The sequence below is a fragment of the Pseudochaenichthys georgianus genome, chromosome 1 (assembly GCF_902827115.2).
Source record: "Pseudochaenichthys georgianus chromosome 1, fPseGeo1.2, whole genome shotgun sequence".
Classification (NCBI taxonomy): domain Eukaryota; kingdom Metazoa; phylum Chordata; class Actinopteri; order Perciformes; family Channichthyidae; genus Pseudochaenichthys; species Pseudochaenichthys georgianus.
This window is the reverse complement of record NC_047503.1, coordinates 7,254,324-7,280,402: the sequence shown is the minus strand read 5'-3', so window position 1 is coordinate 7,280,402 and position 26,079 is coordinate 7,254,324. Positions and strand designations below refer to the sequence as shown.

Genomic DNA, 26,079 nt, shown 5'->3' with positions numbered 1-26,079 from the left:
CCACAGAAATGACTCATGCGGATAGAGCCATAAGAAATGAATGCAACTGATTTCATCCGCGCGGTTTGGCTTTATGAAGTAGGCACGCAAACGGTACGTCATGACGCAAACGATGACGCAACAACGCATTACCAGTCGGACTCTGGGCGGTGTGAAAAGAGCCAGAGTTAAACCGAAGAACTGGTTCTGAACCTGAAAAGCTCTAGTACGGAGCTTGAACCGGAGTTGCGTTGGTGTGAATGAGGTATCAGTAGGGACTTGGACTGTGAACCGTAGGGTCGCCGGTTCAAGTCTGTGAACAGAGCTAAGTATGGAGTGTGGACTGTACTTGGAGAGGTCCCAGTTCACCTCCTAGGCCCTGCCGTGGTGCCCTTGAGCAAGGGGAACTAGGCTCCACGTACTAAGATGGGTTAAATGCAGAGAACTAATTTCATGTGTGCTGTGTGAGGGTTTCATCCTCCAATTCTAATTATCTAGTCAATATACGACCTCCCTCTGTTTGTTGAAATGCAGATGTGGCCATAATCATTAGATCTCAACATCCATCCACCATCATTTAAACACCAAATAAGGAAAAAGACTGCTGTTGATTTCTCCAGAGAAAGAGTTGGATAATCAAGGTTCAAGGTTCTTTATTTGTCATACGAACATAGCTACAGAGTAGTTATGTCGATGAAAATCTTAGGTCACAGGCTTCTCCAACAGTGCAACACAATAATACAGATACACAGAAAAATATAGTGCAAATAAATATTAAAAAGAAAATACAAAAAGAAAAATACTTTAAAAAAAGCAACAACAAAAAAAAGCATTAAAACGCTTTCCTTAATCTATGGAGTGTCATGTGTTTTGGAGGAGCCTGTTGGTCTATCATCATCATACTATGAGACTTTGGTGCAATTCCAAACTGACCCCTTGACAGTCCCATTCAGCTGAATGAGGCTCCTTCTGTGGGGGAGAGGGGGTAAAAACAAAAACCCTCTCCAGCAGAAACAGGAACTGTCGTAACTTCTCCTAACATGGTTTAGGGTCAGCATCTCTTGGACAAAGAAAAGTGGCATTCCTTTTTGTTTTCACCAACAAGTGAGTTACTTATTATCTAAGACGACTATACAGACAAACAAGATAATCATAGTCTTCCTCTGGGATGGTTGCTGAGAACCACAACCATTACAGTAAATATATATGAGTCACTTTATAGGAACATCCTGTGTGAAAGTCACTCTTGTTTATAAAATGCTGATATGTTTCACCATGCACGGAAACAGGATAAGACTAACAGGCCCTCCTACAATTTCCCAGACACACACACACAGACTCCCACACACACACACACACACACACACACACACACACACACACACACACACACACACACACACACACACACACACACACACACACACACACACACACACACACACACACACACACACACACACACACACATCGAACTGCCCGATTATTTCGCCATATTATTAGTTTTATGAAGAATATGTCCGGTCGCCAGGGCGTGTGTGTGTATTTGTTTATGATAGTGTCGTTCGTTCCGGTGCACTCCGGCAGGACTATAGCACTACATCGAGATTAAACACATTTCTTTCACTTGGAAATACACATATAACTATGGAGAACCACATTTGTGTAAATTACTGTTCGTGGTAATTTGAAAACAAATGTCAGTGGTGTCGGACACACACAGACACACCAAACACACACACACAGAGCCGAGCTGAGCACAAACACACACACATCATGCGCCCTGGTGACCGGATATCTCCTTCATAAAACGAGTAATATGGGGAATACTCTGGTAGTTCGATGTGTGTAGAGGTGTGTGTGGTTAAACGTAGCAGCCTCGATCTCTATTCAGCACAGTGAAGTAAACAGTAAAAGGCACAGCTCTTTGCAGCTGCGGGGTATACTACGAAGCAGGATTTTCGCTTAGCCGGCTAACTTCAGGGAAAACTCGGGGTTTCCGGTCCTACGAAGCTGGTTCTCTTTTTAGCAGGCTAGATCTCTATGGTAACTTATGCTGTGCGGCTAACCTGGTCGGGACCAGAGGCCTGTACTACGAAGCTGGTTCAACCTAACCTGGATATGTTTGAGTTAGCCGGTTGGCCTAATCCAAAACATACGCGCTCTCGCTAAACTGTACTACGACGCTGGTTATCAAGTGGATCGCTCAAGCCAGCCGTGCCCTATCTAGTTAGGTGCGCGTTCACATGAAAGGGGTGGTATCTGGAGCATTCGACCAATCACAAACATGGAGAAGCATACTGACAGCGCAGCGTCATACTTCCTGAATGAAAAGTCAACTATAATATTAGACATATAAAGAAGTTAAACTTTAAACATCCATGACTTAAACACTTTATCCAGGATCAAAGCCACATAGCTGCACCTGCAAGGTGAATACAGCTGGTAAAAGAAAAAGTGTTTGAATGCGTACATTAACAGGTTTATGATATCACTGCCCCGTCTCTAAGACACGATCTGACTTTAATTACATTTGTCTCGAGTGTTTCGTCAACTTAATGTGTTGCTTAAAATAATACTTCTGCATACAGTATGTGACACTGTGAGTGTTGCACGGCCAGATACGGATCAGCTGACTCAGATAAGGAAATATATGATACATTATGATGTGTTAATAATATATGATGATTACATTTTTTTATAATAATACATTTCAAGACAAAGACGAGAAAAGGAAAATAAATATAGAGCCACATGAAAGAACTTCAAATAAAATGTGTATAAAACCGTATGAAAATGAAAAAACATTCAGACGACAATAAAAATAATTTAAAATAGAAATGGGCAAAATATGTTTCTAATGCTAATGCCAGGAAATACTGTGTTATCATCTTTGAAAAATAAGAAAAGGTTTCCCTTGGAAGTAGTGTTTTTGAGTAATTTGCATTTTATTCACCAAATAAAATAAATGTTTGAAACCTCATCTTATTATTTTGATTTGCATTACTTATTTGTTTACTCTCTCGTAATTAAGACACAACAGGAGTTTATTTGAAGCATCTTTGAATGCTTCAGACATTGTCTCTCTGATAAGCATGCTTTATTTCATGTCCATCAATTTCATGTATATGCTGCATACATAATGCTTTATCTTTTCTATTTGTACTGTCAAAATAACAGAGTACCATATCTGCTATTGACAGCAATATGTTGTGAGCAAACATTTGTCAGTACTCAATGAAAGGACAATTAATAAAAGTGGGTTTTAAAGTGTGATTCAAAAACAAATTAAGCAGACCTATATTACTTTATAAGAATATTTGAAAACCTGCACCAAACCAAGAAAACAATCCAAAACTAAAATAATATGTGTATGCAGCTAAACAACGTTAGGCTATAATTAATGCACACACAACTTGTTTTGATTCTTTATTTGTTGTGGAAAAAGATGAATTATCTTTTTAAAAATGTGATATTTACCAAATTGAGATCTGAATGTGAGACGTCAAGTATCAAGAGTATTTTTGTTCATAACTTATTTTAACCACCGGTCCTCTAAATATGTTTAAACACACTCAAATTCACACACAACAGAATAATAGCGGATCTTCACAGGGAGAAGGATGGTGTTTAATGACAGCAGATTTACAGTAATTGTCAGCTATAGCTGGGTGGTACTCCAGGGAAACTGAGTTCGTTTATTGAGCATTGTCTAGGGGCGGAGAGCTTTGTCTTAGCGGTCAGTGAGCGTCACGCTGATAGGAATAAATATCCCTTCACAACACTGCCCTGGTTGCTACATTCCTCCCATGCCTCACTTGCTGATATACTTCCAGTAAGACAGGACCATCAGACACTCAGGAATTTCATTAGAATGACGTAATATATGGTCAATACCACCCTATAGAAATACTCAATAAAAGGTCCTGCATTCACAACCTAGGACATTTCAGCAAAAGTATAAATGTGATTGAATTACAAAAAGTGTTTTTGTTATTATTTGTTATAGAGAATGTCTGGTTTAAGAATCTTATTTGTATATCATTGTATTTAAATTATGTAGCATGAATGTGACAGGTGATACAACTATTTAACAATTTATTTACGACTGAGTAGCTTAACTTATAATAATTCATAATAATGTATTATTTGCAATGAATATTAATACATGAGTATTAATACATTTTCAAGTTCCTTTTAAGCTTAATCCACATAATATAATAGGTACAAGTACCTACACTTGCATTTAGGTACAGTAGTGCAGAAAAGTGTTGTTATATTAAAACCACTGAAATAAAAGCTCACCTAAAGAACCATGAAATAAGTACATTATTTTAGTTTATAATTCTCTTTTTATGATTGAAGACATATTTTTGAAAGCCGTCCCGGAAGTAATTATTGCAAGGGCTCCCTCAACTTTGAAGCCAACAAACGTTTAAGATACTTAAATGTTTTGTTCAGCAGGATAATCTCCATATATTAACACCACTTTGTGATTTTAAATGGAAGGAAGTAGTCCAGAAGACCAGAAGATCAGCATTGCTATGAAACATACTGAAGCATTTTCATGATGTTAATGGTTTAAAATAAAATCACAAATCCTTATTTCATGCTTCTAACCACAAACACATTCAAAACATTTTTGACCCAAGATGAGGGAACGCTATTTCACTTCTGTGTTTTAGGACTCATTACTGCACCACTCTTTTAACACTAGTCTTGGTGTCTGCAGTCTACTTTCCTCCAGAGCTGACCTCAGATCACCGAGCTAATAATGGTGGATACAAAGCTTGCAAGCTAATGTGCTATTCAAGGTTCATATCTTTGTCAACACAGCCGGACATAAACCCTAAGATTAAGGCCACATCTGAAAATAGATGCTGATGAGATTAAGAATAGACTGTGAGGATCAGGTGTGCATTAAGGTGGACAGGGTAGAGCTAATTGTAACATGTCACATGATCTCATTTTAGCCTACCTTAAGGCTTGGCTAATCTTGTCCAGTTTTCTAGGTTAGGTAGATACGTGTAGGAATAAACGTTTACATAACTGTTGATTAAAAGAGAATGGATTAAAATAGAATGACCGGACATTTTCCTCTACCTTTTCCCTTTAGCATAAAAACAATACCAATATCTTCTTGTGAACTTTTCACAAAGTTATATGAGCAGATCCAGCTCTCATGCCTTTTACGTAAAATGCAATATGTTTTGCCTGTCAAACCACAAATTGCTGTTTTTATACCTTTGCTGTGGACAAATGACACAAACTAAATATAATATGGTAATTGGAGAACTTGAGAGGTTCTGGGCTAATGTTTCCTTTTGGATAGAGCCATGCTAACTGTTCCCCTGTGTCCAGTCTTAATGCTAAGCTAATATGATCCGCTGGCCTCATCTTTAGTTGAGTTGTATCAATCTTCTTATCTTACATCTTCGTCTTATAATGTATAATATTAGTATATCTAATATGTACCATGTGTTTAAATGATTTGGCCTATGATAATCATCCCTGTGAATATGTACTATAAAGATGACATTTGGACATGACTTTGAAAGTTGAAAATCAACTTAAATAACAAATAAATGTAAATTGAGAACAATTTTGTCCATTGGAATTCACATTAATTTCCTTGAAATAGATGTTTAAATGGGGAGCAAATGTAGCCTGTACATGTATAAGTAAGTCAACTTGTTACTATGAAAAATAAAAAAAGATATATTGCATGTTAAGTCCATGAAGTTCTACAGGGATTTCTGCTTTGAGTAAATGGGATCTATTTTTGAAAGCATCTGACATATTTAATGGTATTTGATCAGCTATTACTGTTTTTTAACCTTTTTAACCCTTATATCGCATTATCAACACATCATGTTCATTATGTCCTGAGTGTAATAACTGAGTTACAGAGGGATAGAGAAGCACATGAGTTTTCTAATTAAGGACATGTCCTCCAGAGTTCTCATGAACAATGGGAAGTTCACTGGAATTACTGTATTTCCCCAGGGACAACAAATCACGGGTTGTTTTCGTGCAATGCTTCCATGTTTGGTTCCAAGTGAGTTTTAATAAAATGAAACTTAATTTGACTCCATGGTCGAGTGGAAACAATAGGAAATGTGATGTTCAGGACAAAGCAACAGTTGTGTAAAACCTCCCCCTGAAAGAGACTGAAGAAAGAAAGAAACTCAAGAGGTAAATAACAAGGCTAGTTTGAGAGTTTAAGTTCCTGTCAGTCCTTTTCTGCTGATTTCTCTGTGTGGTTTTTGATGTCTTGACTTCTGTCATTTTCTTGTATTCCTTTCTTTGCTGGGGACAGTTCATCATATTGAATCCTGAAAATTGACCAATCAAGTATTCAACTAAGGAATTAATACACAATGTAGTCCCTGAGCCAACATTATACAGATGTGTGAAGTGCAAGATAAAATAGTGCGAGTTAAAATATTTAGAAACCATTTTTAGGAACATAGCTATTATATAAACACATGTTGATCTACATTTTTCAAGATAAATATGCTTTGTCAAAGTGTAGTGTTATGTCATGTTATAAAGAGGTTTTAACGTTAAAATAAAGGGCATGAAAAAAGTAAAAGAAAAGACTATTTCATTTCAAAGTAAATGTATTTAAAGCCACTTTATTTGACAATTGCCAAGCCCTCCACTAAATCTGCAGTGGCTGGTTAGTTCCCCCAACTGGTCAGAAAGGAGTACTACAAATGTATTTACTTCAACTGCTGCTGGTTAAATCATGTAGAGAGTACAAACATACAATGTTGAAAAATGTATAGGTAAATGAGTTACAAAACTCTCAAAATTAGTGAACCACATTATAATTTAAAATATAGAATACAACACCATTTAGGCAGTATTAATCACATGCAAAAAAGCTTAATTGTATTTCATACAGAACCAGTTTCTGGTTTTCTATGAAAGAAATTCAAAGTTAGATGCACATTTAAAATGTGTTTTAAAAAAAGCAAGCCATATGTCACAAAGCAGCACCACAGCCAACACATTCCTGTGAGTGTTGAACACATTAAACTCAAATAGAACAAATGATATGACTCCCACATTTTATATTATTTCACTGTATTAGATAAATGGCATGTGCTTAGATGGCAGGATTCATCACCTTGTTCGTCTACCCTATAAAAACAAAGCAATAATGTAATAAATTAACCAATTATTTGTACCTGCACACCGAGAGTAACTCTGCCTAAAGTAACAGATTTATTGACTAAATTCATCTGTAATATACTGATGGTTAAACAAGGAGCTGCAACAAAGCAGCTAAGACAAGCCAAAAGGAAAGATTCAGACTCACATGCTGACATCATATGGAGATGGATGGAGTATTTGAATCCAATCAATTCAATCATCTCACATGTACACAGTACAGCAAACAAGGGGTTATATGTACAAGTACATATATATATAGATATATATAACCAGCAGCAGTTGAAGTAAATACAGTTGTAGTACTCCTTTCTGACCAGTTGGGGGAACTAACCAGCCACTGCAGATTTAGTGGAGGGCTTGGCAATTGTCAAATAAAGTGGCTTTAAATACATTTACTTTGAAATGAAATAGTCTTTTCTTTTACTTTTTTCATGCCCTTTATTTTAACGTTAAAACCTCTTTATAACATGACATAACACTACACTTTGACAAAGCATATTTATCTTGAAAAATGTAGATCAACATGTGTTTATATAATAGCTATGTTCCTAAAAATGGTTTCTAAATATTTTAACTTGCACTATTTTATCTTGCACTTCACACATCTGTATAATGTTGGCTCAGGGACTACATTGTGTATTAATTCCTTAGTTGAATACTTGATTGGTCAATTTTCAGGATTCACTATGATGAACTGTCCCCAGCAAAGAAAGGAATACAAGAAAATGACAAAAGTCAAGACATCAAAAACCACACAGAGAAATCAGCAGAAAAGGACTGACAGGAACTTAAACTCTCAAACTAGCCTTGTTATTTACCTCTTGAGTTTCTTTCTTTCTTCAGTCTCTTTCAGGGGGAGGTTTTACACAACTGTTGCTTTGTCCTGGACATCACATATATATATATATATATATTAGGGCTGTCAAACGATTAACATTTTTAATCAGATTAATCACAGCTTAAAAATTAATTAATAATGATTAATCACCATTCGAACTCCAAAATATGTAATTTCTTTTGTTGTGGGAATGGAAAGATAAATGAAAGAAGGCGGATATATCCATTTAACATGTTTATTGTAACATTTTTCTGTGTGTCAAAATGAAAGAGAGCACCTATCAATCATCAAACCGTGGGGTTTGATGATTGATAGTTGTCGTCGAAAAAACGGCTAAACGCCAGGGGCGGCGGGTGCTGTAGGCTAGGGAAGGCTAAGCCTTCCCAAATATTTGTGTCACTGCATCCTGGTAAAATACAAATATAATGTATAATGTCTGTGTCTTTGACATTAGCGCTGCTAGCCACAGTGCACTACGAAGCCAGTTCAACATACCCTGGATATGTTTGAGTAACAAACAAACTAACAACAACAAACTAACAAACCAGATCTCGCAACACACTCTCACTCCCTAAGCGTCCAGGAGCGACGTTTGGTCAGTGTCCGTGGCGTCCAATTGTGACGCTCCTCGGCTCCTTCTGCGTCATAAAGGGACGCAAATAGCTTTCAACTGATTGCAATGTATTCCCATCTGCGTCGGGATTTGACGCTCATGGAAGCACGGCATTCGTTTGGGTCGGCTGCCCTTAAAGGCAATGTGAGCGTCCATTCCCATTGGATAACGGAGAATTGTACACCCGGATGTAAGTATTCCTCTTACTGTCGATTGATTTTACAGTGATATCTGCACTACTCATCGACTAAAAAACACCAGATTATCCTTGTTAATTACACAACATTGATTGGTTTAAATTGTGTGCAATGCTTTTGTATTTTTCCCCTTCGATTCGGAGAAACAAATATTTTTTCTGAGTAAAGGATGGCAGAAGACACTACACTACCCAGAATCCCCAGCTATCGTTTGGACTACACCATGTGCTCTGTTTGACAAACCCCTGATAGTCCTCAAGCTCTGTGATTGGAGAGTGTGCTCCGAGGGTTAAGCCGATTCTCGAACAGCACTTGAAATGGGATGGAACCACGGCAGACTGTCCAAAACTGGATTTGAACGGGTCCACCACGTCCCCCCCTCCCCCACCCTGTCCCCAGAACTACACATGCTGGCTATTGTGTTTCGCAACATGTTCTCTATGGCACGTCTCTACTGGGAGTTGTAGTTTTAAAAGACGTTTTCGTATTTCCCATAATAAGAAGTTGCCAGTATTAAACTGTGTACATCCCTGGAGGTTTAGGGGATAGGAAACACTCACATTTAAAACATATAATTAATAAATGGGTGAAAATTGCTTGTGCCCATAATGGGCAGTATTAATATATATACACACATGCCAGCTAAGGTCAGAAGAGCTTTATTTAACAGCTGGTCTTATGTTTGTGACCCCTCCTATTGTTCATTGATAACATTACATTAATTGATAAGCCTGAAACATGCACTTGTCAGGGTTCAGAGTCACATTTTGCAAATATGGCAGTAGCCATCGATCAGCTTAAGATAAGATATACTTGATTGATCCCAAGTTGAAACATTTGCGTTACATCAGCATGTGTAACAGTTAAATATGCAGTGGTGTTTATTTGAAAATCATTTAGTATAATCACACAAATTCTGTGTTTTATATTCAACAATTCTGTGTTCTTTATTTATTGATTGTTCAATACCTGACAAGGCCGGAGATGAAATATCTACATACATCTTATAAGAGTATAATACATTATGTATAATATCAGTTAAAATAAGTGCTTCAACATAGTTGACATTGCTGGAGGTATGCACAAATATTGATAGATGTCTTGTAATGCACTATTGAGGAACCTGCGACCCAAGTTTTTCATTCAGGGCAGAACTACACCATAGTTGTGTAGGCCTATATGATATGTCAATAAACCTTAGAAAATCTTGAAATCTTGAAAGGGATGTGCAAAATAGTCATTGTATACAGTCTTTAATTAACTATTAGTAGAGAATAACGAGTAATGAATATACTTTATAGGGATCCTATTAATATCTAATAATAGAAATAATGAAATTCAATAACATACTTTAACCACTAGGTGTCCCTTTATATCAGCTGTGCACCTTTATGGTGTAAATACAGCCTATCTACCAATTGGATCAAATATAAAAGTGAGCCGAATTAGTGTTGATACTGCAAGGAGACGTATTGTGTGAAAAGAAATGTAAGATGTTGTTTAATGGCTGATATATTTATGATCCTGTGACCCACACAGTGTGTGATCACAATTTTATGTTTATATTACCTGTTTAACAATGGACAGCAGGGGGCAGTAGATGGCAGAGTAACACTGCCATAAAGGGGTTTGTTATTATTTACGCGTCTACCGTAAAATGTCTGACGTGATGACGGAGCTGACGTTAGCTTGCCATTCTGGCAAGACCCGCCAAACGAGCAGTAAATGGAATTCTCTGCTCATAATTTCTCCTGTTTTACAGGAAATACTATCTGTCATCGCGCCCTGCATAGCGGGGCCTGTTACAGATTCTATTTCCTGTAAAACAGGAGAAATTATGAGCAGAGAATTCCATTTACTGCTCGTTTGTCGGGGAGTGTGTGTAAGAGTACCTCCACAAGCTGGACTTCACTCACAGAATGTTGAACCTAGCTCTGGATCTCAGCGAAACACAGATGGTCAGAAAAGGGTACCTGAACCACATAGATACAGAGTGCCATCGAGATATCATACACCAGAACAACATGGAGTTGTTACACCTGAGAGAGAAACCAGACAAGAACAACCAGAAGAACGGGCTGATGAGGAAGACCTGCCTGTGGATTTACTCTTAGCCAGTATCGTACTCTAGGTGCCTCATCATCAGAGTTTTCTGAGTCACTGCTTTGTGATGTCTCTCTCCGTCGTTGTTTCTCAACATGAAGACCTGCCTGTGGATTCTGAAGCACCGGAAGAGCATGAGTATGTACAAGTACCCTATGGCTATGACCGACCTGTGACACCTCAGGATGAGCCAGTGAGGAAATCCACACGGGACAGGAGACCTCCTCAAACGCTGACATATGACTCCCTTGGGCAGCCATCCTCCAGACCATGTGGGTCTACAGACCCAGCAAGACTCTATACTGTACAAGCCATGCCATTCTGGGGAATGCAGCCTGTTCCTATGCCACATTACACTACACACCAGACACTGCCTTACACTACACACCAGACACTGCCTTACACTACAGACCAGACACTGCCTTACACTGTAATTCTACCATACATACATGCATATTGAGAAGGAAAGATTGTTACACCCACTCTCATCCATATTGTACAGTATTCACCTGTACATTTAAAGAAGTGCCTTATGAGAGTGTGTATAAGTGTTTTAAGTTCAAAGAGAAGGGGCACAAGTTAAGAGGTTGATGGTTAATGTCGGGAGCCATTTTTCTTTGTCGGGGAGTGTGTGACCCACACAGTGTGTGATCACAATTTTATGTTTATATTTAATATCATTTTATATTACCTGTTTAACAATGGACAGCAGGGGGCAGTAGATGGCAGAGTAACACTGCCATAAAGGGGTTTGTTATTATTTACGCGTCTACCGTAAAATGTCTGACGTGATGACGGAGCTGACGTTAGCTTGCCATTCTGGCAAGACCCGCCAAACGAGCAGTAAATGGAATTCTCTGCTCATAATTTCTCCTGTTTTACAGGAAATACTATCTGTCATCGCGCCCTGCATAGCGGGGCCTGTTACAATCCACATCACGTTTTCAGTTCCTCATGTTTGTCTAGAAGTCTTCTCATCAGGGCTCTATAAATACAGAACTACGGCAGATATGTAATATTTAATGCAGCCGAACCGTGTATTACAATGCCGTTATGTGATGACTTTCAAAGAGAAAAGCAAGCACACTCGGAATAAAGTATTATTTTTTTTTTTTAAAGTTTTCGGTCCGTTTCAGGTATTTGTTAATGACGATGTGCTGTGAGATGTGAAACTGGAATTGCACAGGGGGAAATAACGTAGGCTATCTTTAGATGCGGATTTTGTTAAACTAATATGTTTGCGCTGTGGACCAACACTATACATTGACGGGGAAGGGGGTAGCAATAAAGATAACACCATTAAACAGTTACACAACATAACAGAAATAATATCGATAGCAGCGTCCCTAGCAACCACCTTGGTAACAATGAAAACGTCGCGATTTCCTGAAGTAATCTTCGTAATAACTAGCAAACTAAAGATCGTGTACATCCACTGCACACATAATCTGAAATAACAACTAATATTTCTCGCATCAAATGACATCAAAACGCATTTTAATGGCCAAACTAACTTTAAAATAGGCATTTTCCACCGAGAATAAAACGAAGTTCGGCCATGTTTTCTTTTTCTGCAGGGAGAAATTTGAAGATCATGTGACAGACGCCAGCCATTGGAATGAATGGTGAAACAAATTGGGGTTTGTCAAACAGAGCACATGGTTTAGTCCAAACGATAGCTGGGGATTCTGGGTAATGTAGTGTCTTCTGCCATCCTTTACTCAGAAAAAATATTTGTTTCTCCGAATCGAAGGGGAAAAATACAAAAGCATTGCACACAATTTAAACCAATCAATGTTGTGTAATTAACAAGGATACTCTGGTGTTTTTTAGTCGACGAGTAGTGCAGATATCACTGTAAAATCAATCAACAGTAAGAGGAATATTTACTTCCGGGTGTACAATTCTCCGTTATCCAATGGGAATGGACGCTCACATTGCCTTTAAGGGCAGCCGACACAAACGAATGCCGTGCTTCCATGAGCGTCAAATCCCGACGCAAATGGGAATACATTGCAATCAGTTGAAAGCTATTTGCGTCCCTTTATGACGCTGAAGGAGCCTAGGAGCGTCACAATTGGTTGCCACGGACACTGACCAAACGTCGCTCCTGGACGCTTAGGGAGTGAGAGTGTGTTGGATCTCGCTAAGCGGTCCTACGACGCTGGTTATCAACTCGGTAAATCAAGCCAGGGTTTCTCTCACCAGCTGAGAGCGCGTTCACGTGAAAGGGGCGGGGTTAGCTACATTTGACCAATCACAAACAGGGACAAGTGTACTGACAGCGCAGCGTCATACTTCATTAATGAAAAGTAAACTAATATTAGACAAATATGAGCTTTAGACATCCATAACTTAAACATATAAACAAGCCACAGAGTTGCACCTGCAAGGTGAATACAGAACAACTGGTTAAAAAACAACTAGGCCTACCGAGTGTTTGAAAGTGTGTAGTTTCATATCACTGCCCCATCTAAGACACGAGTGGATCTGACTTTAATTACATTTGACTCGAGTGTTTCGTCAACATAATGTGTTGCTTAAAATAATACTTCTGCATACAGTATGTGACACAGTGTTGCATGGCCAGATACGGCTGGAGAAGCTGACTCAGAAAAGGAAATATATGATATATTATGATATTATATGATCGATGATCTGATTGATGATGTAATGATAAGTGCGACATGTCGGCGTCTTCTCTGCATACGGCAGTTTAAACTGTATTTCCTTTATCCTGTAATATGACTTGAGAGATTTAAACTCCGCACACTGAGTTGATCTCTTTTCTATAGACGCCGGAGTTGGGCAGCGTCAGGTAAAAAAAGTTATTTAGCCTTCCCAAACCTGAGCCTCACGCGCCGCCTGTGCTAAACGCATAGGATTAACGCAAACGCAATCGCAAAAAAGCTTCCGTCCACACGCAATATTCATCCGGACAGTGTCTGTCCACACGAGACAGCTCCGTTTAGCTCCAACCGCTGGAGAAGCTGCAGTACATATGCAGGAGCCTGTACGTGGCGCTGTAACTTCCTCCACAAAAGCAGCGAAGACGCATGGTTGTCATAGTTGCCCTTCTGTTTATTCTCCGCGGTGGGGGCCGAGGGAACCGGGCAGAGTTTTTCGTCAACGTGTATTAAAGTTTAAATCTTCCGACAAAATTATAAAAGTGCCGGTCAAAGGTCTTCTTTGTTATTTATTGAGCTTTAAAACAAATGAATAACGACTCTATATAATATAATAATAAAATACACGGAGCCTCTCTTTTTCCTCCCTCTCTTTGGACAGCGCCAGTGTCTGTTTCATGCAGCAGCTGATCCAGTAATGAGTGACCCGGCCGACAGTAAAAATAAACATATTTATAACTAGTTTAGGTAGTTTGAAAGGTGTCTCCGTCCTGTCAGATTAGACTTCACTCGCGTTTATGTCCATATGGCGAGAAAGATAAATAATCTGAATTCAGTGTGCAGTTTACTTTGACGCGGGGGTGAGCAGCAGAGGTGGGGAGAGGCGGGGCTATTGCCTCATCATTATCAGAAAATGATCGTATAGGCCAGGCCAGGGCGTACGGAGCCGTTGGACCCCCAGAGCGTTGCGTATGCCGTTCTATCCACCTTGGGACCCGTTATCGTTTCCGCAGTCGTTTAGTGCCGTATTCGGTCGTCCTCGTGTGGCCAAGCGGTCTATATGACACTAAACAGTAACGCAAATTACCGTGTTCGTCCTGCGTACCAATTATGTGTTACCTGTACTACAGCAACAGTATTCTCCGTCGGGACTTCCTGCAACAACACCACGCCGTTATCTTGATTCTGATTGGCCAGAGACATTATCAAAGATGTTCTATTGAGAAGACGATCAGTGTGACAAAAGTTTTCAAAACCGTTTCTGGTCTTCGGTATTTCCAGACAAGTGGCTACTGAAATCAATCTTACTAACTGCTATCTGTGCAATTCTCGGTGCGAGTTGGCGGATAGTGGATAGTGCACGCAACATGATCGCAGCGTCCAGGCAGATCCCGTTCGAGCATATGCCTTGAGTTGCACATAGCTCCAACAATCCATCACACACACACACACACACACACACACACACACACACACACACACACACACACACACACACACACACACACACACACACCACACACGCACAGACACACACACACTTTGTATTGCATTATTGTATGAGAGGTTCCAGGTTGAATTGAGGCGAATATTTGTAATGTTCAGAGGTTGTTGTGTTTAATATTCATGAGCATTTTTGTCATTGTTCAAATGATAATAAACATTTGCATAAAGCATATTTGTCTACTCATATGTTGATAAGAGTATTAAAAACTTGAAAAATGTTCCTCTAAGGTACATTTAGAACAGATACAAAATGTGCGATTAATTTGCGATTAATCGCGATTAACTATGGACAATCATGCGATTAATCGCGACTACATATTTTAATCGACTGACAGCCCTAATATATATATATATATATAGCACCCTGGGAGCAGTGTGGGAGTCCATACCTTGTTCAAGGTCACCTTTGGCCCAATAATATAACTGGCACCTCTCAAAGTACCAGTTCACAATCTCTGTTACCTCAACAAAAATCTCCGGGAAAGTATGTCACCTCGTCCACATTCTCTCATTGTAGGTCGCGGGACTCGTCCGGTACCGTCGTAGCCGTTCAGTCTAACGTTTAATGAAAAGGAAAAGGCGTTGTCGGTGTTGAAAGAACAACAAACTAAACTTTGAACTTTGAAATCTGCAATAAGTGATTGTTTTATACATGTAGGGCAGAGAAAGCAAAAATAATTACATATCTGAATCATTCCTTTATGTAAATACCTTGAATAAAGCTGAATGTCAGCACTTCAACATCAAAGTCCTTGTTTCATTTTAAATCAAATGGCCAGGTCCCACTATTGAAGGTGATTAATTAATCCAGGGTAAAATGATTTGAGTCAGTTGACATTTTCTTTTATCTGGCTTATCTGGTTCTTAAAAAAGAACATCACTTTTGGGGTTAAACTTGGAAAGTTTCAAGTCAATTTCCTGTATTTAGCTCAAGGACTTGTTACTCTATTTATAGCTCTACATTTAAACATATGCAGGTTTTACAAAAAGTGTTGCATAAAAGAAACGCTGCAAATACAAAACGCTGCAAATAAACGAACGCAAGACGCTCAAACACAACGGAAACGGGCACAAAGCTTTTGGTTCAGGGATTATATAGTCGACCAACTGTAATGTACTTCAATTGTATTGGCTTATTTGAACAATCTGATGGTATGATTCCTTCTGATTATATTTCAGATCTGCTGTGAGCTAGCTTGCAAACGTAGCTAAATTAGTCATTTCAAATATACAGACAAAACACTTACTTATTTATGAGACAGACTCTGCTGAAAGTGACAGTTGGCCAGCTTTATAATCCCCGAACATCAACAAGCGCAGCAGTCCCAGATGTGTGCATCACTTTTTAGTGTCCCTGTCTCTGATTTGTTTTTAGCTTTTCGCAGTGTTTTGCAGGGTTTTTGTATTTACATTTTTTTTTAAAGTGCATCGCGTTTATACGAATGTACGTATTTTTGGGCCATGACTAAAATGTTTGCTCACAAAGAAATACAAAGTAAAAACAACAACAACAAGTCAGTTGTGTGAATACTATAACACCAAAATAAATGTTGTATGATTGAATTCTAAAAGCGACTGACAATAGGGACACACTCTAATGGCAGTTTTTATGTGTATTTACATCAGCGTCATGCCAGTTCAGAATGTCCATGTTATGGTAGTAACAGCGCCCCTGGAACCCCATCCAGCCATTAGGGCACACCATGAAGAGTGCTGTGAGGGTCAAACAAATGGGAGTTATCCACGTCGCACAATTTACAATATTCATGTTCAAATCATGACATTTACCTATGAAAGATTGTCTGTCCTTTTCTTTTCTGCTGCTGGTCCATACTTCTAGGCAGAATTGTTACAAAAAATCTCCCAAAGCAAAGAGAACTTGCATACTTTGTTTACTGGATTTGATGTAATACAAATCTGCATCAGGGCCAAAAACCAAAGAGCTTAACTGATCACTGCTGATGAGCCAGCACATGTGTGAGTGGAGACTCAAACTTAACTTTGTCAAGCTGTTATGATGACTAACAGGGCATTCAATCATATCACAGTACAAAACAGGAACAAGGGTGCATGTAATAAATGTTTAGAAAATGCAATATATCAAGAAAGACATTGTAAATGTTTACTTTTGCCATCTCTGGTTAGCGATGTTGACGCACAGCCATGCAACCATGATTGTGTGTGTTTATAGCCTTACGGTACGTCCACACAGCAGCTTTATACGAATCTTCCACCGCTTCCAACGCTTCTCTGCCCATTGACTTTGAATGGGGATGACGTCACTTTGCCTCGCTTTTCGCCGAACTGCATTGTGGGGGAGCGAAGCGAAGATTTCCAGGATTTCAAGGATTCAAAAGTTGAGCAATGTTCAACTTTTGAAGCTGAGCTGGAAGCGTCAGCCAATCAAATCACGTGTATGCAAATCTGACAGTAGAAGCGCTAGCCAATCAAACCGCGTGTAAGCAGGGAGAACCAGACCGCAGTTAATTTCCTCATATTCCAAACGAGAAATTACGGTAGCAAATCACCCGGTTCTTTACGACCAGAACTATTAACGGGATACAAACCGGAGGAACCAGGCATGGAGGGAGGTGGCAGTGGGTGAAACTGGTAGGTTTTCGCCTGTTTGGGGAGTTTATATATATATTGCTCGCATTAAATCCCCGGGGTTTTTTGCTTTGTATGTCGGGGGCGGGAGATTCATGTGATTGGTTGTTGGTCGCGTTGCTCGCAAAAAATCCCCAAGCTCAAGGACATGCCCAGCTCCAAGATTTTCAAGATTTTTTCAAAGCTGCTGGGTGGACGGAGGCGTTAATGTTCCTCTCTGGTCTCACATACCTTTATGTATTTGTGTTGCTGTGGATTAATATTGACTAATTGATTAAAATTGACTAATATGAATACATCATTGCTTCTGAATAACCATTGTTGTTGGTGAGTTGTTGGTGGAAACCGTACTCCTGAGTGCTTTGGACGGAGACCAACATGGACCCAAGTGCAGCACAGTTGGACTGGTGGAGGAGAGGAAGACATAAAAAACAAAAAGAGACGCATTGAAATAAAATTAAATAAAATTGGATGGTCAGAGGGAGCCTAACAAGTAAATGTACAGTTTATAAGTTATTCTGTACGGTTATTGTTATGCATTGAATATAATATGAAGTATCCATTAAATATATTACACTTAGTCAGAGGTCCTCAGTTAACTTAATTTGCGATATATCAATTTGTTTGGTTTTGTTTTCTTCCTTATATTTCCTAAAATATTTTTACGAAAAGAACACTACTGACAATCTGGGAACACAATTGTAACTGCTAAATCTGAATATTGCTACATAAATATGATCATGTGAATGATTCATAAGTAAAGTATTTTTTCTCTGGAAACCCCACTCTAGAATTTAACAACATCATATCATATCACCTTGCGCACAACCATATTTCTACCTGCTCTAATAAAAATGTGGGCCTAATTGGGGTTTGACAGGGTACAACATCCCTCGGGTTAGAGACTGCAAAAATGTGGTATTTGCCGAGAAGAAATTAAGACATTTTCTAAAGACATTGTTTTTGGGGCTGTAGCCTTGTTGAGTGTTTACCTATGCCTGGGACCAGGGCATGGCGTTATTCACCAACATGTAGCAACGTCCCTGGAACAGCTCCCTTTCTTTGGGACACATTATCTGGCTCGGGGGGCTTGTGTGGTCGGAACTGGTGTTGTTGTTGATGGAGAAGAGATAGGTGGAGTTGCTGTGACTGTAGGGGGCATTGTAGTAGTTGTAGTTGGAGGAGTGGTGGTGTCATTGTAAAGTCCCGTGATAGGGACCGTGGTTGTAGTGACAGTTGTAGTGACAGCCTCTACATTGTTTGACACTGTGAAGAAGAAGATTATGATGTAAAATCTGCCATAAATCAACATATTCTGCTAGTTTTAAAATACAAGTTAATCTGATATTTACTCAAATGAGATCACGGACAATCATCAACTTGACAATTGTGAGGTAGCAAACAATCAATTGCTGGGTAGACCCGCCCTAAGGCATACCCTGTTTTATTGTCTATTTATTCATATTGGACCTGATTTATAAAATAAACATCATGCTGTAATAAAAAGTACTTGAAACTAAAGACTGAAACCAAAAACGTATCTGGAAAAAGGTTCTCTGAGCCGATAGTAACAACGAGAAGTATTGTCATTGTCTCGCAGATTTCTATAAAATTGGCCTTCTAAGGCTTCTATCTGCAACCTGTGGCCCCCTGCTGGATATTAGAGAAAATGCAAGTACAAGCAGAAAAAGACAACATAAGTTAGGAATATACTATCATTCTAATTTTCCCACATGCTGTATGTGGATATTAACAACTATACAATGCAAAGGGGTATGTACAAATATTTTTGAAGAAAGATCCGGTAGATTAAAATCTCCTAAATCACTTAAATTGGCTTATCAAAAGTGGATATTATAGTAATTTAGATGTCTTTGTTGACAATAACTAAGACATTAACCATTTACCTATGTACCTATGTCATTTCTAGTTCACATACCTGCAGCCCTAACAGAGAGGACAACAGCAAGGAGAACACACAGGACAAGAGACAACTTCTTGGTGATGAATGACACGTTCCTGGTCTTCTGAATGGAGATCTCAAAGAGTTCTGGGCTTTATAGTCCCACATCACGCTAACAAATATCAGTCTGATGTGTTCTTAACAAGCATGTGATAAACTTATCAGCATGTTTGCAATCAGATCTCAATCTATCACTGTTTATTCAAGTCATTTCCCGAAACAATTGGAATCGAAAACACCAGTAAGAATGCTATTTTCTTAGAGAACTTCGGAAAAAAAGATCAATGTAATTTGAGATTAATTAAAAGGTGAGTGCTTATGATTGAGAACTAGAGGTTTGATGTTTTGGATTGTTTTGTTTCTAGGTGACATTTGACCTTGACCTAAAGTAGTAACACTTGCTGATTTTAGTTGCTGGGAAATAAAATAAGTGGGTTGCTAATCAGTCAAGCCAAGACCACAAATAAAGTCGAGCTGCTTATCCTTGAAGGTCGACCTGATTGTATTGACCGTATATCTGTATTTGATGTAGATACAAAAGTTATAAATGAGTCTTGGATAACTTATCAAATATTTTCGTAAAATACTGTAGCCCATTTAAAGCCGAAGGTTTAAACTTGCTGTTCTAAAACTCTTTCGGACGTGCATAACTTATTCCTCACAGTTTAATAGTAACTCCACTATCAACCAACTTAATTTGGAGAATGGAAAATCCTTAAAACTATCGATCACATTTGAATGTTTCTGATTTAAAGGTCCCATGTCATGGCCATTTCTACTGATCATATTTCCATTGTTGAGGTCTACTAGAATAGATTTAAATTGTGCAATTTTCCAAAATCACATTGGTTTCTCATACAGCATCTCTGTATAGTATGTGTATTCACCAGGTATTCACTCTCTGTCCTAAACGGCTTGATGGAGCTCCTGCCCCCCCTCCCTGTGAGCCCAGTGTGCTCTGATTGGTCGGGACGTTGCGAGGCTCACTGCTGCTCGCCGCTGCTCGCCGCTGCTCGCCGCTGCTGCGGGGAACGGACAGGTTTCCGGGTCGGCGATACAGCGAGACGCAGCGAAATTCATCCTGAGCACACAAAAACACTCACAGCCGAAGTAAAAAACAATAAGTGTGGCTTGATATTGTGTAAGAAAAGGTTTATAACGCTGTGAGAATGGGTCTGCGGAGAGCATGTCTCCGTGATCCTAACTCGTCTATTACCAGCGTTCATGGAGCTCTATGCAAGTCAATGGGGACACCCTGTTAGTTAGCCAAGGGATCCTGGTGTGTGAGGTGCTCCGCGGATTGGTCCATTTAGACGTCAGAGAACCCAGGAAGAAAACAATGGAAAATGAGACATTTCCAACGAGGCGTTTTGGGGTAGCATAGACAGGTATTTTCTGTGTTAGAGTTTTACTCGCTGCAGGGTGTACTTTGACCGTTTACATGAAGACCGTTTACATGCATAAAAACCTTCATAACACACAAGGGGATTGGTAATATCCGGAAAAGCATGACATGGGCCCTTTAACTTGAAGAAACTGTTACTTGTCCCTGAGCAGACATGACTTCTAATATACTTATGGAACATAGAACGTACATATAAATGGACATAGTGTTCTTGACGTCACCCATAGGTAAATGCAGTTGCTGTAAGCCCAACGTGGGCAGAGCCGGTTAGCATTTGTTAGTGACATCAGCACCTAACTCCTGCTCATGCTCGATGCGAAAAAAGGTAAAGAGCTGAAACCCGTTTTTTTAGATGCTCCCAAGCTAGCTTAGGCTAACAAGCTCATGGGAGCCTGCATGCAGGCCTCCACTCTCAGTACAGTTCCGGTGTAGGCTCCTCTCTCAGGACACCTCCACTCTCAGTACAGGAAGTGAAGATTCTGACGAACACGTTTTCGTCTGATTGAAGTCAGTCACGAGACTCATCACGGATATATCTATATAGAGATATATATATATATATATATATATATATTTATATATACAAATAACGACATCTTGTATTTTAGTTACACACGCTACACAACAGTGGAGGGTTCGAGAAACAACCGTGTTTCCCGGGTGCACCGCGGCGGAGGTGGGGAGGTTCCAGCCCGGAACCTCAACCCCGCTGCGGGACCCGGACTCCTGAGTCAGACGGTGCGTCATGGTTATGCTTCATATCGCCCGGCCCGGGAAGGAAGAGACACGCGGAGTGGGGGAAGTCCCCCACCCCAACGCAGCAAACCCTCCCGGCCATCAGAGTCAAACCCGCAGTTCGGAGGAACCGACCACCGACCACTAGGCCGGCGGATGGTGGGTCACGTTTGCCATTCGATCAGTGAGGAAAATCTGTTAATATATGGATGAGTGGGGGGCGGGAAGACACCCGAGACCGGGCACTGTCCCCGATAGAAAGAACCGGGTGAAATAGCCAAAATATAATGCCTTTTGTTTTTCCAAGGAGAGGCATCATGCTACGTAAGCCACATTCGCCGCAACTAGCATGACCCTGCAGAACGCGTGACTGAACTGTGGAAACGAGAATTATTTTCACTACTTTCCAGACCTTTTAATTCGGCTTCCTGAACAAAATTGTATTATCTCAAAGATGCCTGGTCCCATTCCTCCAATACAAGTTTTTGCATCATTTTCAAATGCCGGGCTCTTTTTTAGTACAAATGACCAGACACATTTAAAAGTTGGCAATGTAAACTTTTTGGCCAACGATGGTGATATAGTTCAGGAAAACACAGGGGATGTAGCTCAGTGGTAGAGCGCATGCTTCGCATGTATGAGGCCCCGGGTTCAATCCCCGGCATCTCCAACGAATATTATGGTCGCTATCAAGGATGTCTCTGTTGTACGGGTTAATGTGTAAAAAGTGTTGAAAAGGAGCACATAAAAGCATGCATCATGTATCACAAGGGCAATCATAGTCGTGTTCCTCTGTTATGATCCCTACGTAGCCTGGCTTAGCATACACAAGCATGATCAGCGTCTCATGCGCTGGGCTCTGATCGTGCGGGACTACAAAACAAGACATCTGTCTTAAACAGACCTCGCGTTGGCTGATGTATTGTCCAGGTTAGTATGCGATGTTCGGGTGTGATATCAGGTTGGTTTAGTGATGTTAGTGTGTGGTATTATGTAGATCTGTTAGTGTGTTTGGTTCACAAGCTGTGGGCTTGTGTCTTAAGGGGGGGGGGGGGGGGGTTACGGCTGCTGTTTCTGCCTGCTCGGTAACCTGTTTGGGATTGTCTGCAGCTGTGTGTGATTATGTAAATGAGCTGTGTGGTTGCTCCAACATCATTGGCTGTCATCTCCTGGTCCACTTCCGAGGACACTGATTGGAGCACGCCGGGCCCGACGTTCTCCAATCCCTGTGCAAACCCAGCGCACACCTGCTGGAGAGGACTACAAAACTGGGGACAATCCTCATTCTGGAGGCTCTGTCGAGTGAACAGATGCCTCTCGCTATTTGCTCTTCATTTTGGGGGGTTAACTGGTGTGGACCGTGTTATTGTGATTAGATGTGCTTAGATTATTGTGATTAGATGTGCTTAGATTAGTTTGATTAGAGGTGCTTAGATTAGTTTAGTATTGTTTGACTGTTGTTCTAGCTGTGTTTCCTTACAGCCTTCCTTTGCTAGTTGTACCACTTTTACAGTGAGGTTTTGTTTCCTTCTTTATTTAGTGTGTGAATATTTAGTTTCCCTGTATGCGTTTAGACTCACTTTTTAGAGTCCTCCCTTAGTTTGGTTGCCCCTTTAAACTTGCGCCCTTGGCCTCTATTGTTTGTTATTTAAACCAGTGGTTGGGGCAATTTGTGTGTTTCAGGCTGCTGGCCCGCCATTTTGTTCACCGGTTGTGCAATAAAACAGCTTATAACTTTTACCAATCCCATTCTGGTTGTGTTGCTTCCAGTTGATTCCCCTAGCATAGAAGGGAACGTAATAGTCTCTATCAAGGATGTCTCTGTTGTACGGGTTAATGTGTAAAAAGTGTTGAAAAGGAGCACATAAAAGCATGCATCATGTATTCCTCTTCTGTGCAGAGCTTCCATCGGCATCAGAACACCTTCATCCCGGGTACAAATAATATATATTTTGAATTGTCATAAAACCAGTATGATAGATTGCACACATGGGGGAAAAGTGTATCATCGCTTCATAAATGCTAATTATATTTAAAATGTTTTGCTTTTTCCAAGGCTGGAGATCTAATGCGATGCACACACAAATGTACATGCTTGAAGGGAGTTCCAGATGGAACATGAATCGAGCCCATGCAGCTGTACATGTGAGCGGTGCTTCACAAACCAGGATCTACGATGTCCGACTGAAGACACATTTAAATGCCCTCAGCCAGCGAGTTCTTGGTTGTGCGCTACTACCAGAATTCATCCCCCGTGGGAAACCCACTGGTAAGCCACTTCAGGACGCCCCATGTTCACTGCAACTAGGCCTTTCTGTTCTTGTTCTTTCTAGTAGCAACTTGTCTATTTTAAACATTTTAAACATTTTCTTTTTCATAACTTATGTTATGGCAGGTGAGTGTATAGCTGTGGAGTATTTGCTGGCTCAGTCTGACAGAGGAGATCTGCTGGGTCCACAACAGGACAGTGAACTTGACACCATTGTTCCAGACCGCCAGGTTGAAGAAGTTCAGGAGGAGGAGGAGTGCCTTGACATCACAATTAGTGATGCAGTGGAGATCCTCAGTCGGCGCCCCTCGGAAGTGGACACTTCAGCACCCCGCGGTGCATCACCTCACATCATCTCAGGTAATCTGATTATTGTTTTATTGCCCTGGCATATGAATTCTAGAAGAACATACATGCTTTGAATGATGTTTTTATTGCATAGGCTACATTTGTCTTTTTGTGTTTCATGCATTTAGATACATTTTTATGGCAATATCAATTTCAAGGATATTTTTACTCAACTGTTTGTCTCTCATGGCCGGTACGGCTGCACAGTCGTTGGCACTATCCCCCCAAAGTGATGCAGCTGAGAGCCCACCTGAAGAGCCCCGGCCTGAATCCATTATTTCTCTTCCTGCTGACTCACCCGACGCCTCCACTTGCACAACCTCTCAGGTAATCTGACCTATTGTAAATCACATTGTTTTTAAATTATTCTGGATTAATTATTGCTCCGCACATGCTATGAATAACTTGTTTCATTAAGTCTCAAATAGTCAATTACTGTTGTGTGCTTATCGCACGATGATGTCTCACAGTCCTGCCAGATGTGTACTTCTGACAAAAACGTCTCTGCGCCCAGGACATCGGCTCAGGTCATGTGACCATTTAGTAATCATTTATCAATGGTTGTTCATTTTTCAGAATACCCGCTGTGATTCTCAAGGTGTTCAGGGATGGGAGGCTGTGGATGACTTGGCCAAGTATCTTGTTCTACTTAATAGAACAATAACGGCATTATCAGTAGGCGAGACGGATGACATAGTGAGGCTGTATTCAAAGCTACATCAAATGGATAAGCAACCCACAACCTATAGCCTGAAGTCCAAAAAAAGGACCTTGCCTGGACCATGGAGAGCTTCCAGGAAACGAAGTGGCTCTGCGCCAGGCCAACAAGCAGCTGAAAGGTGAACTGACTTATAGTGGATGCACACATTACATAATTCACATATATCGTAAGTAGTTGTTTTGTATGTCTAACACTCACAGCATTTTAGACTCTTAGTAATGGATTCAGACAAATGAACTGGTATAGTCCATTTGTGAAGTGGGGTTGTACTGTATATCCGTATAATATTTATAAATTGTCTTTTCCCTTCACAGACTATTCATGACCCATGGTCAGGCAGCTCTGAGACCTGATGCCAACCGCATATGTGAATGTGTTTCACTCAGGCTTTTGAAGGAGTTTGAGCTTGCAAGAAACCGACCCAAAGACAGCAAGGGTAAAACCTTGCCTATTCCGCAGTCGATGGTGCAATCCTAGGTCCATATAAAGCAACTGCTGGAAGACAGCCTCGTGGTCCAGGAGAAGACCGACTTGGTTCTTGTCACTATAAACAACACCACTGTGTCTTGTTGGTAAGATATGTTTGCTCCATTCTCTTTAACAGCTGCACTTCAGATGGATTCACTTTGTATGAAATTCTCAATATTTTGTATGTCTTTCTAGGTTACAAGGCAGACAAAAAAGTACCGCTCGGGACTCATTGCTCCAAGGAGTGCAGCTTCCCGAAAAGGCACCGGCAGCTGAGGATTCCTTGCCATTACCGAGGGAGCTCCCGACTGAACCAGTGCAGCACGGACATGTTATCCTAGAAATCCAGGAGCCTGACAATAGGGAGGGTGAGGCATTGATACGCCAGCGCCGCAGTGCCAGAGCTAACTCAGGTTCTTCTGCTTCATCCACGCACACGCAGGGTCACCTTCCACAAGCCCCATCTCCTGCATTTTGGCAGTACCCCATGCCTCCAGCCCCATCTCCTGCATTTTGGC

At 40.4% G+C, this 26,079-nt stretch overlaps 1 protein-coding gene and 1 non-coding gene across 2 annotated transcripts in view; both read left to right on the top strand.

Moving 5' to 3' along the window:
* The window catches only part of LOC139434644 (uncharacterized), a 214,817-nt gene that overhangs the window by 57,606 nt on the left and 131,132 nt on the right, over positions 1-26,079 (top strand). The gene's annotated exons all lie outside the window — the stretch shown is intronic.
* Positions 22,354-22,425, top strand: trnaa-cgc (transfer RNA alanine (anticodon CGC)). Its single transcript has one exon. It is a non-coding gene; the product is annotated as a tRNA-Ala (tRNA).